Source organism: Salvelinus namaycush, chromosome 12, assembly GCF_016432855.1.
Source record: "Salvelinus namaycush isolate Seneca chromosome 12, SaNama_1.0, whole genome shotgun sequence".
NCBI classification, from domain to species: Eukaryota; Metazoa; Chordata; class Actinopteri; order Salmoniformes; family Salmonidae; genus Salvelinus; species Salvelinus namaycush.
Window position 1 is genome coordinate 32,143,813 of NC_052318.1, and position 15,656 is coordinate 32,159,468.

A 15,656-nucleotide genomic window follows, 5' to 3' on the forward strand; every position below is an offset into this window, starting at 1 on the left:
TGTATAAACACATATGCAGTTTGTATAAAAAGTGTAACTAAAATACAATGTACAGTAGTATAAATAGTATGATGAGCTATGTCGGGGATACAGTATTTATAGAACATGTATTATTATAGGGGAGAGTGAGATATGTTGAGCCATTTTTTACATTCAGCATCACTATATCAAGGGAAATATAGTATTATTTATAACAAAGATATCTGCATATATTTCAGGATGTTGTGTATCTGGAAATAATCAGAATTCATGAAAACCAAAGTTTTGAAAACATATCTTCACCAAAAAAAGTGATCTCTTGGTAAGTTGAACATAGGGACAGGGTAAGTTGAGCCGCCTTGGAGTAAGTGGTTGATTGTGTTCTGTGACAGTGGGTGATGGTGCTTGTAGGTCAAAGTTTAATTCATGGAATGGGGGTTTGGTATGTTGTATACAGTGCCTTCAGAAAGTATTAACACCCCTTGAATTTTTCCACATTTTTCCACGGATTCAAATTGTCAACGATCTACACAAAATACTCTGTAACGTCAACGTGGCCGAAAATGTGTAACATTTACTAAAAGAAACGATGAAAAATAAAACCCTAATATATCTTAATTACATAAGTATTCAATCCCCTGAGTGAATACCGGTTAGAATCACCATTGGCAGCAATTGCAGCTGTGTGTCTTCGTGGGTAAGTCTCTAAGAGCTTTACACACCTTGATTGTACAATATGTGCACATAAATATTTTTTTAATTCTTCAAGCTCAACAAGTTTGTTGTTGATCATTGCTAGAGAGCCATTTTCAAGTCTTGTCATAGATTTTCATGCTGATTTAAGTCAAAACTGTAACTAGGCCACTCAGGAACATTTAATGTCCTCTTGGTAAGCAACTCAAGTGTAGATTTGGACTTGTGTTTTAGGTTATTGCCTTGCTGAAAGGTGAATTTGTCTCCCAGTGTGTGTTGAAAGCAGACTGAACCAGGTTTTCCTCTAGGATTTTGCCTGTGCTTAGCTCTATTCCATTTCTTTTTATCCTAAAAAAAACTCCCGTCCTTGCTGATGACAAGCATTCCTATAACATGATGCAGCCACCACTATGCTTGAAAGTATGAAGAGAGGTACTTAGCGATGTGTTGTGTTGGATTTGCAGCAAACATAGCGCTTTGTATTCAGGACATAAAGTTAATTTCTTTGCCCCATTTTTTGCAGTTTTACTTTATTGCAAACAGGATGCATGTTTTGGAATATTTTTATTCTGTACAGGCTTCCTTCTTTTCACGTTGTCATTTAGGTTAGTATTGTGGAGTAACTACAATGTTGTGGATCCATCCTCAGTTTTCTCCTATCACAGGCATTAAACTCTGTAACTGTTTTAAAGTCACCATTGACCTCATGGTGAAATCCCTGAGCGGTTTCCTTTCTCTCCGGCAACTGAGTTAGGAAGGAGGCCTGTATCTTTGTAGTGACTGGGTGTATTGATTCACCATTGAAAGTGTATTAATAACTTCCCCATGCTCAAAGGGATATTCCGTGTCTGCTTTTCTTATTTTTACTCATTTACCAATAGGTTCCCTTCTTTGCAAAGCATTGGAAAACATCCCTGGTCTTTGTGGTTGAATCTGTGTTTGAAATTCACTGCTCGACTGAGGGACCTTACTGATAATTGTATGTGTGGGGTACAGAGATGAGGTAGTCATTAAAAAATCATGTTAAACACTATTTCCTGCCTACATTCAAATGTATGCCTACATTCAGATATAACTATCTCTTTTCAATAGCACTTACCCTTCAATTTCTTGACCAGTTGTCTGAGAGAGGAATGCTGTTTCGATGTACCAATGCGTAAGCAAGTTCTCTGCATTTGAGGCTACTAAGCCCATGAAACCGGTCCTCAAGATTCTTAGCAAGCTCCGACTCCATGTCATCAGATAAGACCTTGTCTGCTTCTGATACTCTATCATAGCCTGTCCTTTGCGCAGGTATGTGTTTGTTATCTTTTTTGTCAATGTACGTCACTATATATTTGCCATTTATCAGACTCTTTTATCCAAAGCCACGTACAGTCATGCTTGCATACAGTTTACGTATGGGTGGCCCCAGGAATCGAACCCACAACCTTGGCGGTGCAAGTGCCATGTTTTACCAACTGAGCCATACAGTGTCATTCAGTCTATTTTTCATCCCTTGCTTCTGCAGTGGTGTATATTCATGGCTGCCAAGGGAAGCCAGGCTTCCAACAACAAAATGTTTTAAATTCAATTTAAAATTTAAAATTATAATATAATGTATCTTGCGTCTCTCTGTGTTTCATAATTTTCCTTCAATTCGCAAGAGGCTAAATGTATCTCACAGGAGAAAGCATCCGAGTGATTGAAACAGCTTCCCTCTGTCTCTCTACGTGTAGGCCATCTATCTGATGCTGTCTGGTCCAAACGAGTATGACATTGTTGCCACCCGTAGCATTGAAGGCAAGGGAAGCCAGCGAGCATCTGGCCACCCTCGACAAAAAATGTATAAAAAATGTGCCAATCAACGTTGAGCTAAACTGAGCAAGCTCAACTGTGAATGGTCCTGGCGCACCAAAAAAAGTGTCAAGGCAAGCCAGCTTGGATTTGGCATTACTCCTATCAAATCCCATTGAGAGCATAAGTTAGAAATTTGAATTGTTGCATCTGGTTGTGTTGTTGTCCTCCGGTGGCTAGCTAGCTAGCTAGCTAAAATTGTCCGTTTCCTAAATTAGCCATGGATGGAGATAGGGATTTGGACTTGTGGTTTTACTTAATTCTCTGTACTGGTCAATGATTATAACACCGATTCTGATCTAACCATTAATTCATACATTGTTGTGCCCCAGGCCTGAGAGGATGGAAGTTCAATACATAACTAGATGTATAGTTAAATAAAAGTTAAAACATTTAAAAATAAGCCTAATGTTAACTAGCTAACGTTGCCTATGAATGGAAGATAGGCTAGAGAGAAACCATTTTAGCCAGGTAGCCTAGGACAGCAAAACATTTAAGTGTATACTGTATGTCAGAGTGATAGACCGTTTCATCAACATAAAAGAGGAGGATGGCATTGGCATTTCTCTACAAGTAGCGTGAGTCAACAGGTTTTTCTACTTGTACGAACGCATACAGAAATCAGAACCGTGGACAGTCACATCATATTTAGCTTATGTTGATTACAGTGGCAATTTTAGCATGTCAATCTTGGTGGGGCAAACAAACAAAAAAATGTTTGGTGCTTGCCAGCAAAGCCACTACACAACACTAAACAATACATGAATTGCTCTATAACGGTGACAAAGGGCGCCCACAAACTGTTAGGGCCTACATAAAGCTGTTCCAACAGCAGAGCTTTATTTTCAGCACCATGGAGTGAATCATTACCAATGCTACACCTGGCTATCAGCGGAGCCTTGTCTGGCAGCGAAACAGTTCATTCAGCCTCATTTACTGCCTTTAAAAAAAAACATAGCTGATATGGCTGACTTGCATAAACAAATGTGGTTTCTACTGACAATTGAGATGTACAAACTATGGCATAAGGGGACGACGAGCGGATAAGAGGCGAACCGTAATTTCAATTAAGACATTAATGAGCGAGCTAGGAAGTTACTATAACTATTTGTTCAGCACTTTTGAAATGTACAGCGACAGAATTCAGAACATGGGCCGTTCTTACAGTATTCTCCATGTACACCAAGTCAGAACCGTAGGATAAATAAAGGGGGCATGTAAGCAGATGAAAGCTCTTACAATATTCGATGAGGACATTTCTCTAAAACAGGCTATTTAGAGAAATGATTAGGATGAGGCACACGGGCTACTAACAGCTTACTACACAACATACACTTAGTATTACTTTCTTAGCTACAGTATACATATCTCCCTGGCATATTACATCATTAATGCAGCAGCATACAAGACATTTTTGGACTCACCGGTGTTATGCTGTGCTCACTTGAACGGTAAGGTGGTGCGGCAAATTTTGTCATCAAACTTTGTGATCAAAGTCTGGCATTCTCTGGATTTATGGTGCTGTCAAGACAACTGGGAACTCTGAAAAAAACAAGGTCAAATCATGCCATCAGTGATCTTCAGGTCGGAGCTCTAGAAAGAGGCCCGAGTTCTCGAGTTGGAATTCCGAGTTGGATGACCGTTCAAAACATATTTTCCAAGTCGGAGCTGAGTTCCCAGTTGTTTTGAATTCACTGAAGTCTGAGATTTCCCAGTCCCGAGTTTCCAGTTGTTTTGAATGCGGCAGAAGTCATGCTGGATTGACAGCATGGCCAATGTTGAATGTTTATCGTTTTAAGCTTGGAAAAGAGACCCTTAAACCCAGACTTGGACCACCCACCCACTCCACTGAATAGCAGGCTAGTGATTGCTTTGCAACGCTTGCAGTTAGCCACTGATTCCTTCCAAACCACTCATTGTTGAATTTGCATTTTCCAACTTGTTGTGTAATGTTTATGTCCAATGGCCGATGAGCACCGATACATTTTATCTATAATTTCTCATCATCATTTCTCTTCATATGACAAGGCTTGAAAAGGATTTGCCAGTAGATTGTCGACTTGATTCATGATGACTGCTAGCTTGCTAAGATTTTGAAAGTATGATGTTGACATGATAAGTCCAATCAAAGCTACTGTAGATATAACATGATATGACATCATTTTATCTGTGGTCAATGACCTTGAGTCTTCTTGGATGGGCACTTCTAATGTAACTCTATGGCAGCATCCAAGGGGTTTGAATTGTTGCGCTCTCCCTGTAGATTTTGTGTTGACGTAATGCCCCCATGAGTGACAGAACACTGAGCCAATCACGGCGCAACTAGAGAACATTACCAACCCCTACACTCCGTATTTTCCGCTAGCTGCCCCACCACCGCAGAAAGCACTGAGCTAGGCTAAAACACCTGTATTTTGGAGCTGCCTTAGTCAGTGATTTTACCCACACACCGCTACTGTGCTGCTGCTCAAATGGACTTCTTCTCTTCTATCACTTTCTTGGCTCCTCTCTCAGGAACCTCAAGGGGGACTAAACGCTTGCATGTTTTACATTTTCATACACAGGGCATGATGATGTCTGCTCTGTAACCATAAAAATGCACTTGAGTTGAATCTTGAGTTCGTATGAATCACACATTGCAAACATACTATGCATAGGTAATCAAAATGTAATCATCATTTGTATGGTATATGGTGGCCATTGGCTCAATTTACCCCAAGGCCAACATTTTGACTATATTAGCCCACACAGCTACAATGATGTACTTTCATGCTCGGTTTAGGATCTCATATTGTAGCTTATAGAGACCCCAACTGATTAGGAATACTATCTTAAAACAATCTACTTTGGTTTAGATACAACCATCATGACACAATACATTAATTTGACTTTGTGAAAATCTGTTTTCTTTCATAAAGTCAAACTTGCTTACCACTTTTTCCATCACAGACGCAATGAAATGAAGACCTCTTCTTAAATATTTGGTTGTATGATTCATTTTGTGTATGGTTTCCTAGAAACAAGGGGTGGCTCAACTAACCCTTTGGTTAACTAACCCTTTGGTTCAACTTACCCCACCCTCCCATATTGTGAATTGTATGACTTTGGACAGGGATGGGGTTTAGGTGGTATTTTGGGTCGGTAGATGGGATGAGGGCGGTTTGTAGGGATTTATGCTATTTTATCAGTAAAGGGCCGGCCTCACTCTCCAGGGCAGTAGGTGGCGGTATATGCATCTGAAACGTTGGTTGGGATCGGCAAATAAATATTCAAAGAAGATGACTACATCAAAGATTTTACACTGAGGTAGGTTCTATCTGTGTGTACTTAATTGACATATGGAGAGTTAAAAACCCTGTAGAGAAACAATACACATGGAGTAATAGAGATCGTTCACTACAATCAAGAATTGACTTGTGGGTGATAACCTCTAGTCTCGAGCCCAACACTCTAGAGGTAAAAATACTGCCTGCAGTCCTGACGGATCATAGTCATATGGCTGACTGTAAGAATGTGCATTTATGATGATAAGAAATACTCTGGTGGTTATTGGAAATTAAATAACTCATTATTATTGAATGATGATTTAAGAAATGTGATTAAGAATCTAATTTCTGTTCACTGAAATTTAGCTACATCTAATGCAGAATATGGGAAATATTGGGAACTGCTGAAATTTTGTATCCGCTCAGCCTGTATTACTTATGGAAAACGGCTTGCTTTAAGAAGGAGATGTGAGGTAGCTGAACTCTCTAAGACAATTGCGGATATCACAGAGATTGAGCATCTTGATCTTAATGAGAAATCTAAATTGAATGATTTACAGAATCAACTAGATACATTGTATGAGGAAAAGGCTAGAGGAGCCTTCATAAGATCCAGAAAACAATGGCTTGAAAAAGACGAAAAGAACAGTAGATACTTTTTTTCATTTGGAAAAGACTAGAGGGGAACTCAACACACTTCGGAAATGTAAGATTAATGGGGTTACCACTGAGGATAGAGAGTTGTTATCAGACTTTACCACTAAGTTTTATGAGAATCTTTACTCCTAAGATAACAATTTGAGTGACTCTAAGGATCTCCTTGATTCTATAGAAAATGTTAACTCGGTTAGTGAAGAATTCATTTGGTCTTGTTGTCAATCTCCAGGTTGTGATGGATCAACCTCTGAATTTTACAAAACCTTCTCTGAAGAAATAGCAACATTTTTACTTGAAACCTTTAAGTAGGCTATAAAGAAGGGAGAACTACCTGCCTCTCTGAAGTAAGGGGTTATTACTCTTATACCTAAACCACACAAGGATCTCTTAAATATTGATAATTGGCGTCCAATCACACTCATAAATAACGACTACGAAATTATAGCCTCAATCTTTGCGAAAAGGTTAAAGTCTTGCTTGAATGATCTGATTGATGAATGTCAATCAGGGTTTATGAAAGGGCGCCATATATCTAATAATCTGAGGCTGGTGTTAGACTTGGTTGAGTATTATGATCTATTGGATGACTTCCCTGTTATCTTATTTTGGGATTTTCAGAAAGCGTAAGTCACAATTTTATCTTTGCTTGTCTTAAGCATTAGAAGTTTGGTCATTTTTGTTGTTGATGCTATTAGAACTGTGTATAATGGTGGCAATAGCTGTATCAAACTCTGTCATGGAACATCCTCAAGGTTTAACATTTACAAAGGAATACGACAAGGTTGTCCAATCTCACCTTTTTTTGTTGTTGTTAGTATCTCAAATCTTATGCTCATTAGTTTATCAAAGTAAATTTGAAAGCATTCCATTCCAGGCCAGAGAGATCAAGATATCCCAACTGGTGGATGACACCTCACTTTTTTTGAAAAATGTCACAAACTAGATTAGCATTGGATATTGTGAAGCAGTTCTCCAAAATCTCAGGTTTGGTATTAAATATTTTCAAATGTGTGATGTTTGTTCTGAAAGGAGCTGTCAATCCAGCAGATTGTAACATCTCTGAAAAAGATACTGTAACCTACCTCGGTGTAAAGATCACCAAAAGTCTTAAGACTATGAATGATTTTAATTTGAATCCTGTAAGTGAATCTGTCAATAAAAAAGTATCCTCATGGTTAGGGAGGGATTTAAGTCTTCAAGGAAGGGTGCTTTTATCCAAAGCTGAGGAGCTATCTCGTGCATCCTATCTTTTTTCATCTATTGCAATTCCCAAATCCACTTTCTGTACATTAGATAGGCTATTGTACAACTTCATATGGAAAAACAAGCCACATAAGATAAAAAGAGATGTTATCACCAAAAGAGTTTGTGATGGCGGTCTAAATGTCCGACTTCACTCTTTTTAATCAGATATCAAAAGTAAACTGGGTTAAAAGGTACTTTAAAAATCCTCATAGTTTCTGGAGTATTATACCTCATGTTTTTCAGAAGCTCGGAGGGCTTAGTTTTTAACTACAATGTCCCTATATTGTGGGTACACTTCCTGTGAAATTGGTGGCTTTTCACAAGCAGGCTTTAATGTGCTGGGCTTTGCTATATAAACACAACTTTTCACCTCATAGATGTTTTATATGGAATAATGGGTCAATATTACATAGAAACAAGATGTTATTTTACCGTAATTGGTTCTCGAAAAACATTGTCCTTGTCAGCCAATTAGTTAGTATTAGTGGGAATCTATTTACGCGGAGAGAATTCATGGAAAGATACAACTTTGAGGTTTCAAGCAAGGCATATGACACTGTTATGAAAGCTATACCTAGTGGGATAAAATCTTTACTTCAGAATATTGCATATTTTGGAATATCTCCTATTGTAAGCAATATCCAGGTGAATGGCATAGGTTTACTAGATAAGAAATTCAACATTCGTTTATTAATGTCACGACTAGTCAGGCGCAGAGAGCAATACTTCCAATGGATGCGTTTATTTTGCTTGGTCTAGCCAACAATCAGGCAATGACCACAAATCAGGTATGTCTCCAAAAACCAGGAAATAACATACAACAAATTACCAGGAGAAACACAACTTCACCACTGACAGTAGGAATAAGCCTGGAAGTTTAAATAGACCATTAATGAACTAAAATAAACAACAGGTGAAAACAATCAAGACAAAACCAACAGAAAAGGAAAAGGGATCGGTGGCAGCTAGTAGACCGGTGACGCCGAGCGCCGCTCGAACAGGGAGAGGAGCCACCTTCAGTGGAAGTCGTGACAGTACCCCCCCTGACGCGCAGCTCCCGCAGAGCGCCGACCTCGAGGACGACCCGGAGGGCGAGGCGCAGGGCGATCCGGATGGAGGCGGTGGAAATCACTCAGCAGTGATGGATCCAAGATGTCCTCCACCGGTACCCAGCACCTCTCCTCCGGACCGTACCCCTCCTAATCCACGAGGTACTGCAGGCCCCTCACTGCAGGCCCCTCTTAGAGTCCAGGATGGAACGTACCGTGTACGCCGGGGGCCCCTCGATGTCCAGAGGGGGCGGAGGGACCTCCAGCACCTCACCTTCCTGCAGGGGACCAGCTACCACCGGCCTGAGGAGAGACACATGAAACGAGGGGTTAATGCGATAGTAAGGGGGGAGCTGTAACCTATAACACACCTCGTTTATCCTCCTCAGGACTTTAAATGGCCCCACACACCGCGGCCCCAGCTTCCGGCAGGGCAGGCGGAGGGGCAGGTTTCGGGTCGAGAGCCAGACCCGGCCTCACTGCGGTGGCGGTCAGCGCTCACCGTTTGCTGCCCACCAGTCCGTTTTAGCGATTCCTGGACGGCTCTCCAGGTCTCCTTTGAGCGCTGCACCCATTCTTCCACCGCAGGAGCCTCGTCTGGCTCTGATGCCAAGGTGCCAGGACCGGCTGGTAGCCCAACACGCACTGGAAAGACGACAAGTTTGTGGAGGAGTGGCGGAGTGAGTTTTGGGCCACCTCCGCCCATGGGACGTACCTCACGTACCTCACGTACTTCCCATGGGACGTACCTCACGTACCTCGCCCTCCAGACCCGGGACGTGAACTGGGGACGCCGATCAGAAACTATGTCCTCATGCACCCCGTAGTGCCGGAAGACGTGGGTAAACATGGCCTCCACAGTCTGCAGGGCCGTAGGGAGACAGGGCAACGGGAGGAGACGGCAGGACCCTCGAAAACCGATCCACAACGACCAGAATCGTGGTGTTCCCCTGAGACGGGGGAAGGTCGGTGAGGAAGTCCACCGACAGATGTAACCAAGGAGCGCACACCAAACAGGAGGAGACATAACATCTCACGTCCTTAGCTAAAGTGGGCCACCAGTACCTCCCCTTAAGACCCCGCACCGTCCTCTCAATTCCCGGATGACCCGAGGAGGGTAGCATGTGGGCCCACCGGATCAATTTGTCATGAACACCAAGCGGCACATACTTCCGGCCCGCTGGACAGTGTGGTGGCGTGGGTTCTAACCGTGACGCCCGCTCGATGTCCGTGTCCACCTCCCATACCACCGGTGCCACCAGACATGAGGCCGGAAGTATGGGAGTAGGATCGATGGACCGCTCCTCGGTATCATAGAGACGGGACAGTGCGTCGGCCTTAGTGTTACGGGAACCTGGTCTATAAGAGATGGTGAAACGAAATCTGGTGAAAAACATGGCCCACCTTGCCTGGCGAGGATTCAGTCTACTCGCTGCCCGGATGTACTCCAGATTACAGTGGTCAGTCCAGATGAGAAAAGGGTGTTTAGCCCCCTCAAGCCAATGTCTCCACACCTTCAGAGCTTTTACCACAGCCAGCAACTCCCGGTACCCCACGTCATAGTTTCGCTCCGCCGGACTGAGCTTCCTCGAAAGAAAAGCACAGGGGCGAAGCTTCGGTGGGTTGCCCGAGCGCTGTGATAGCACGGCTCCAACCCCAGCCTCAGACGCGTCCACCTTCACCATGAATGCCAAAGATGGGTCCGGATGAGCCAATACGGGAGCATCAGTAAACAGCACCTTCAGACGACTAAAAGCTCTGCTCGCCTCCGCTGACTACCGCAAGCAAACGCATCGCCCCCCCCCCCTTCAGCAGTGAGGTAATGGGAGCAGCCACCTGGACAAAACCCCGGATAAACCTCCGGTAGTAATTGGCAAACCCTAAGAACCGCTGCACCTCCTTTACCGTGGTTGGAGTCGGCCAATTACGCATGGCTGCAACGTGGTCACACTCCATCACCACCCCAGATGTGGAAATGCGATACCCCAGGAAAGAGACGGCTTGTTTGGAGAACACACATTTCTCAGCCTTGACGTACAGGTCATGATCCAACAGTCGCCCAAGTACCCTGCGCACCAGAGACACATGCACGGCGCGTGTGGCGGAATAAATCAGAATGTCATCGATATAAACCACCACACCCTGCCCGTGCAGGTCCCTGAGAATCTCGTCTACAAAGGATTGAAAGACGGCTGGAGCATTCTTCAACCCAAACGGCATGACGAGGTACTCATAATGGCCAGATGGGTACTAAACGCGGTCTTCCACTCATCTCCCTCCCGGATACGCACCAAGTTATACGCGCTCCTGAGATCCAGTTTTGTGAAAAAGCGTGCTCTGTGAAATGATTCCAACGCCGTAGCGATGAGAGGTAGCGGGTAACTAAACCCCACTGTGATGGAATTTAGACCTCTATAATCAATGCACGGACGCAGACCTCCCACCTTCTTCTTCACAAAAAAGAAACTCGAGGAGATGGGTGATGTGGAGGGCCGAATGTACCCCTGTCCCAGAGATTCAGTGACATATGTCTCCATAGCCACCGTCTCCTCCTGTGACAGCGGGTACACGTGACTCCTGGGAAGTGCTGCGTTTACCTGGAGGTTTATCGCACAATCCCCTCGTCGATGAGGTGGTAATTGGGTCGCCCTCTTTTTACAGAAAGCGATTGCCAAATCGGCATATTCTGAGGGAATGCGCACAGTGGAAACCTGTTCTGGACTCTCCACCGCCGTTGCATCGATGGAAACTCCTAAACGCCTACCTGAACACTCCTCTGACCACCCCTTTAGAGCCCCCTGTTTCCATGAAATCTTGGGATTGTGAATAGCCAACCAGGGATGCCCCAGCACCACTGGAAACGCAGGAGAATCAATGAGGAAGAGACTAATCCGTTCCCTATGACCCCCCTGCGTTACCATGTCCAGTGGAACCGTGTCCTCCCTGACCAGCCCTGACCCTAACGGTCGACTATCTAGGGAGTGCACGGGGAAGGGTTGGCCTATCTGTACCAACGGAATCCCTAACCTATGAGCGAACCCGTGGTCCATAAAACTCCCAGCTGCACCTGAATCGACTAGCGCCTTATGCTGGTAAGAGGGGGAAAACTCAGGAAAAGAGATTAGTACAAACATATGACCAACAGGGAGCTCTGGGTGAGTCTGGTGCTGACTCACCTGGGGTGTCCGAGCAGTACTCTGCCTGCCCTCTCGACTCCCAGACGAGCTCCTCCAGCACCGGTCGGCAGTGTGCCCTCTCCAACCACAACTGGTGCAGGAGGAGGCTCCTCCTCTGGTCGCCCTAGATGCAGCACCCCCTAACTCCATGGGTGTTGGAGCGGGAGTGCTGGGGGGTGGAACAAACAGAACCCGCTCTGGACGCCCGCGAGCAGCTAGCAGGTTGTCCAGCCGGATTGACATGTCGATTAGTTCGTCTAGTGTGAGGGTGGCGTCCCGACAAGCTAGCTCCCTGCTGACATCCTCCCGGAGGCTACACCGGTAGTGGTCCATCAGGGCCCTGTCGTTCCACCCCGCTCCAGCGGCCAGGGTCTGAAACTCCAGCGCGAAGTCCTGTGCGCTCCTCGTCTCCTGCCTAAGGTGGAACAGCCGTTAACCCGCCGCTCGACCCTCCGGTGGGTGGTCGAACACAGCCCGGAAACGGCGGGTGAACTCAGGGTAATGGTCCCTCGCTGAGTCTGGACCCTCCCAGACAGCATTGGCCCACTACAGGGCTCTGCCTGTCAGGCAGGAGACGAGGACGCTCACACAATCTTCTCCCGAGGGAGTCGGGCGAACGGTAGCCAGGTAAAGCTCTAGCTGGAGCAAGAACCCCTTGCACCCGGCAGCCGTTCCATCGTACTCCCTCGGGAGTGCGAGCCGAAGAGCGCTGGGTCCGGACGCCGCCGGAGAAGAAGGTAGCGCAGGCTGAAGAGTAGCGGGAGACGAAGTAGGGAGGCCGTTCCTCTCCCATCTCTCCATTCTTTCCATCATTTGATTCATCGCCGTCCCAATCCGGGAGGGGGGGCGCAGCTGCTCCTGCTGACTCTATGTTCTGGTGCGGGCTTCTGTCACGGAATTCTAGGAGTGGTGGGTGTAGAGTCAGGCGCAGAGAGCAATACTTCCAATGGATGTGTTTATTTCGCTTGGTCTAGCCAACAATCAAGCAATGACCACAAATCAGGCATGTCTCCAAAAACCAGGAAATAACCTACAACAAATTACGCAGGAGAAACACAACTTCACCACTGACAGTAGGAATAAGCCCGCACAAAAGCAGGCGGGCACTGGAAGTTTAAATAGACCATTGATGAACCAAAATAAGCAATAGGTGAAAACAATCAAGACAAAACCAACAGAAAAGGAAAAGGGATCGGTGGCAGCTAGTAGACCGGTGACGACGAGCGCCGAGCGCCGCTCGAACAGGGAGAGGAGCCACCTTTGGTGGAAGTCGTGACAGCCATCGCTGATCCACCTTTCATTTTCCATTTGTTTTGTCTTGTCTTCCCACACACCTAATTAATTAATTCCATCAATTACATGTTGTGTATTTAACCCTCTGTTCCCCCATGTCCTTGTCCGGTATTGTTTATTGTAAGTGCTTGTGCACGTTATGTCTGGTGTACGTCGGGTTTTGTACCCATTTATTGATTGTTCTGGTTTCCGGTGGGTTTTTATTATTAAACTGCGCCGTTGGAAACACAGTTTTTGCTCTCCTGCGTCTGACTTCTCTGCCGCCAGTACGCATCCCTTACAATTAAGGGATATTTTCTACAGGAAGTCTATTCCCTCTGTGATATTTTGTTGGGCTTCATCGTTTGATGTAAACTGGCGCCGTGCTTGGCTCACTCCACACAAATTTATGGTGACCAATAAAGTAAAGGAGATCTCCTTTAAGATTATCCATAGATTCTATCCGTGTAATAGCTTGATTTCTAAATATATACCTGATGTTACCAGTGAATGCAGTTTTTGTGAACTAGAAACTGAATCTATTGAACACTTATTCTGTCATTGTTTACATATTGAAGTGTTCTGAAATCATGTAAAATTAAATATTGGCAACAAAATGCATACATCCATTGAAATATCTAAGTTTGACATATTATTTTACTATACTGATTCTACAATTGAACGTATGTATGTCATAAATCTCTTTATTTTATTATGAAACATTTTCATGAACAAATCTAAATTTATGAAAAAAATACTCTCTTAATTTTTTTATCAGACTTGGAAAACTATTTAAAATCATTAAAACTTATACAAAACAAAATGTCTTAAAAATGTATTCGCTCCATGTCTGTATTTGAATTGATATAATGTGGATTTGTATTTTTTTTTCTCTTATTTCTTTGTGGAATCACTCTGGCTGTTCTGTTTTTTGTGTTTAGCATGTTACTGTTTAATAAAAACAATTAAAAGGTTCTATCTGTGACTATTTTTTACAAAAATGTTATTTACATTTGTTATTACCTATGTAGAAAAGTCTGTATACATACAATAAGTACATAAATAGACAATGATAACATATGATATGTACAACAAATTACAGATTATACAAAGACCTTAAAAGAAACACACATATTGATGGTTTTAACAGCTTTCTTATCAGAAAAATGTAGAATGGTCTTAATGTACTTGTCAGAGCCGTGTGTATAGGTGGCAGGGAAGTCAGGCGCAGGAGAGTTAAACTGAGTGTAAATGGAGACTTTTAATAAATGTCCACTTAACAATGCTCCAAACACGAAAATGTACATACATAAAATAAACATGGGTACGAGGACCCGTCGCGCACCTATACACCAAATAAACAACAGTTGACATGAAACAATCCCTGACAAAGACATGAGGGGAAACAGAGGGTTAAATACACAAGAGGTAATGGATGGGATTGAAAACAGGTGTGTGGGAAGACAAGACAAAAGCAATGGAAAATGAAAAATGGATCGATGATGGCTAGAAGACCGGTGACGTCGACCGCCGAACACCGCCCGAACAAGGAGAGGCAACGACTTCGGCAGAAGTCGTGACAGTACTGCTCAAATTCCTTATAGAAAACACGGAAGAGTGGTTTTTTATTAGTGAATTTACATTTATGAATATGACATTTTGCCATTAGCACAATTAGATTTATGAGGTAAAATTGTTTTTCTTTATCTTTATTAAAGTTAAGGAAACCGAGCAGCACATTCTCCCATAAAAAACAAAAGTCATCAAGAATATTAACAGTTATAAAACTGTGAATATCTTTCCATAATTGTTTTACATGTAGACAATGCCAAAATAAATGCAAAACTGTTTCTGGATGCTCAACACAAAAAGTACAATCAATGTTAATGTCTTTTTTGAGTTTCTTCAGGTAATGATTCGCAGGGTAATACTTATGGATCATTCTGAAAGAGACCTCTTTGACCTTGTTAACAAGCCAATATTTGTTTGGTAATAACCAGACTTTTTCCCAACAGATATTAGTGACCGATGTATTCCAGTAACTTGTGATATAAGGAATGGATACAATATCCCTTTGAAATAAAGCACGTATAGATCTGTTGTTCTGAGGGAGCAAGGAGAAACATATTTTCCCTATTGGAGAGTCAACTGGATTAAGCGAGGGTAGGTCAAGAAGGTGAGGTCTGGCTACACCTCTAAACAACATGAGAGTTCCAGATGGAATAGCATCAAAGACTATGGCGAACTCTCTAGGTGTTACAGGGATATTGTAACGAGATAAAAATTCCTCATAATTGAGTAACAATCCTTCTGCATTAAAAAGTTGACTCACCAGCAGGATATGATTATTGAACCAATTCTTTAAAAAATAAAGACTCGTTTCTATACAAAATGTCCTTATTGTTCCAAATGAAATACCTATGCGTGGAAAAATTATGTTTATATATTAACGACCACGCTATGAATACTTGTCTATGAAAAGC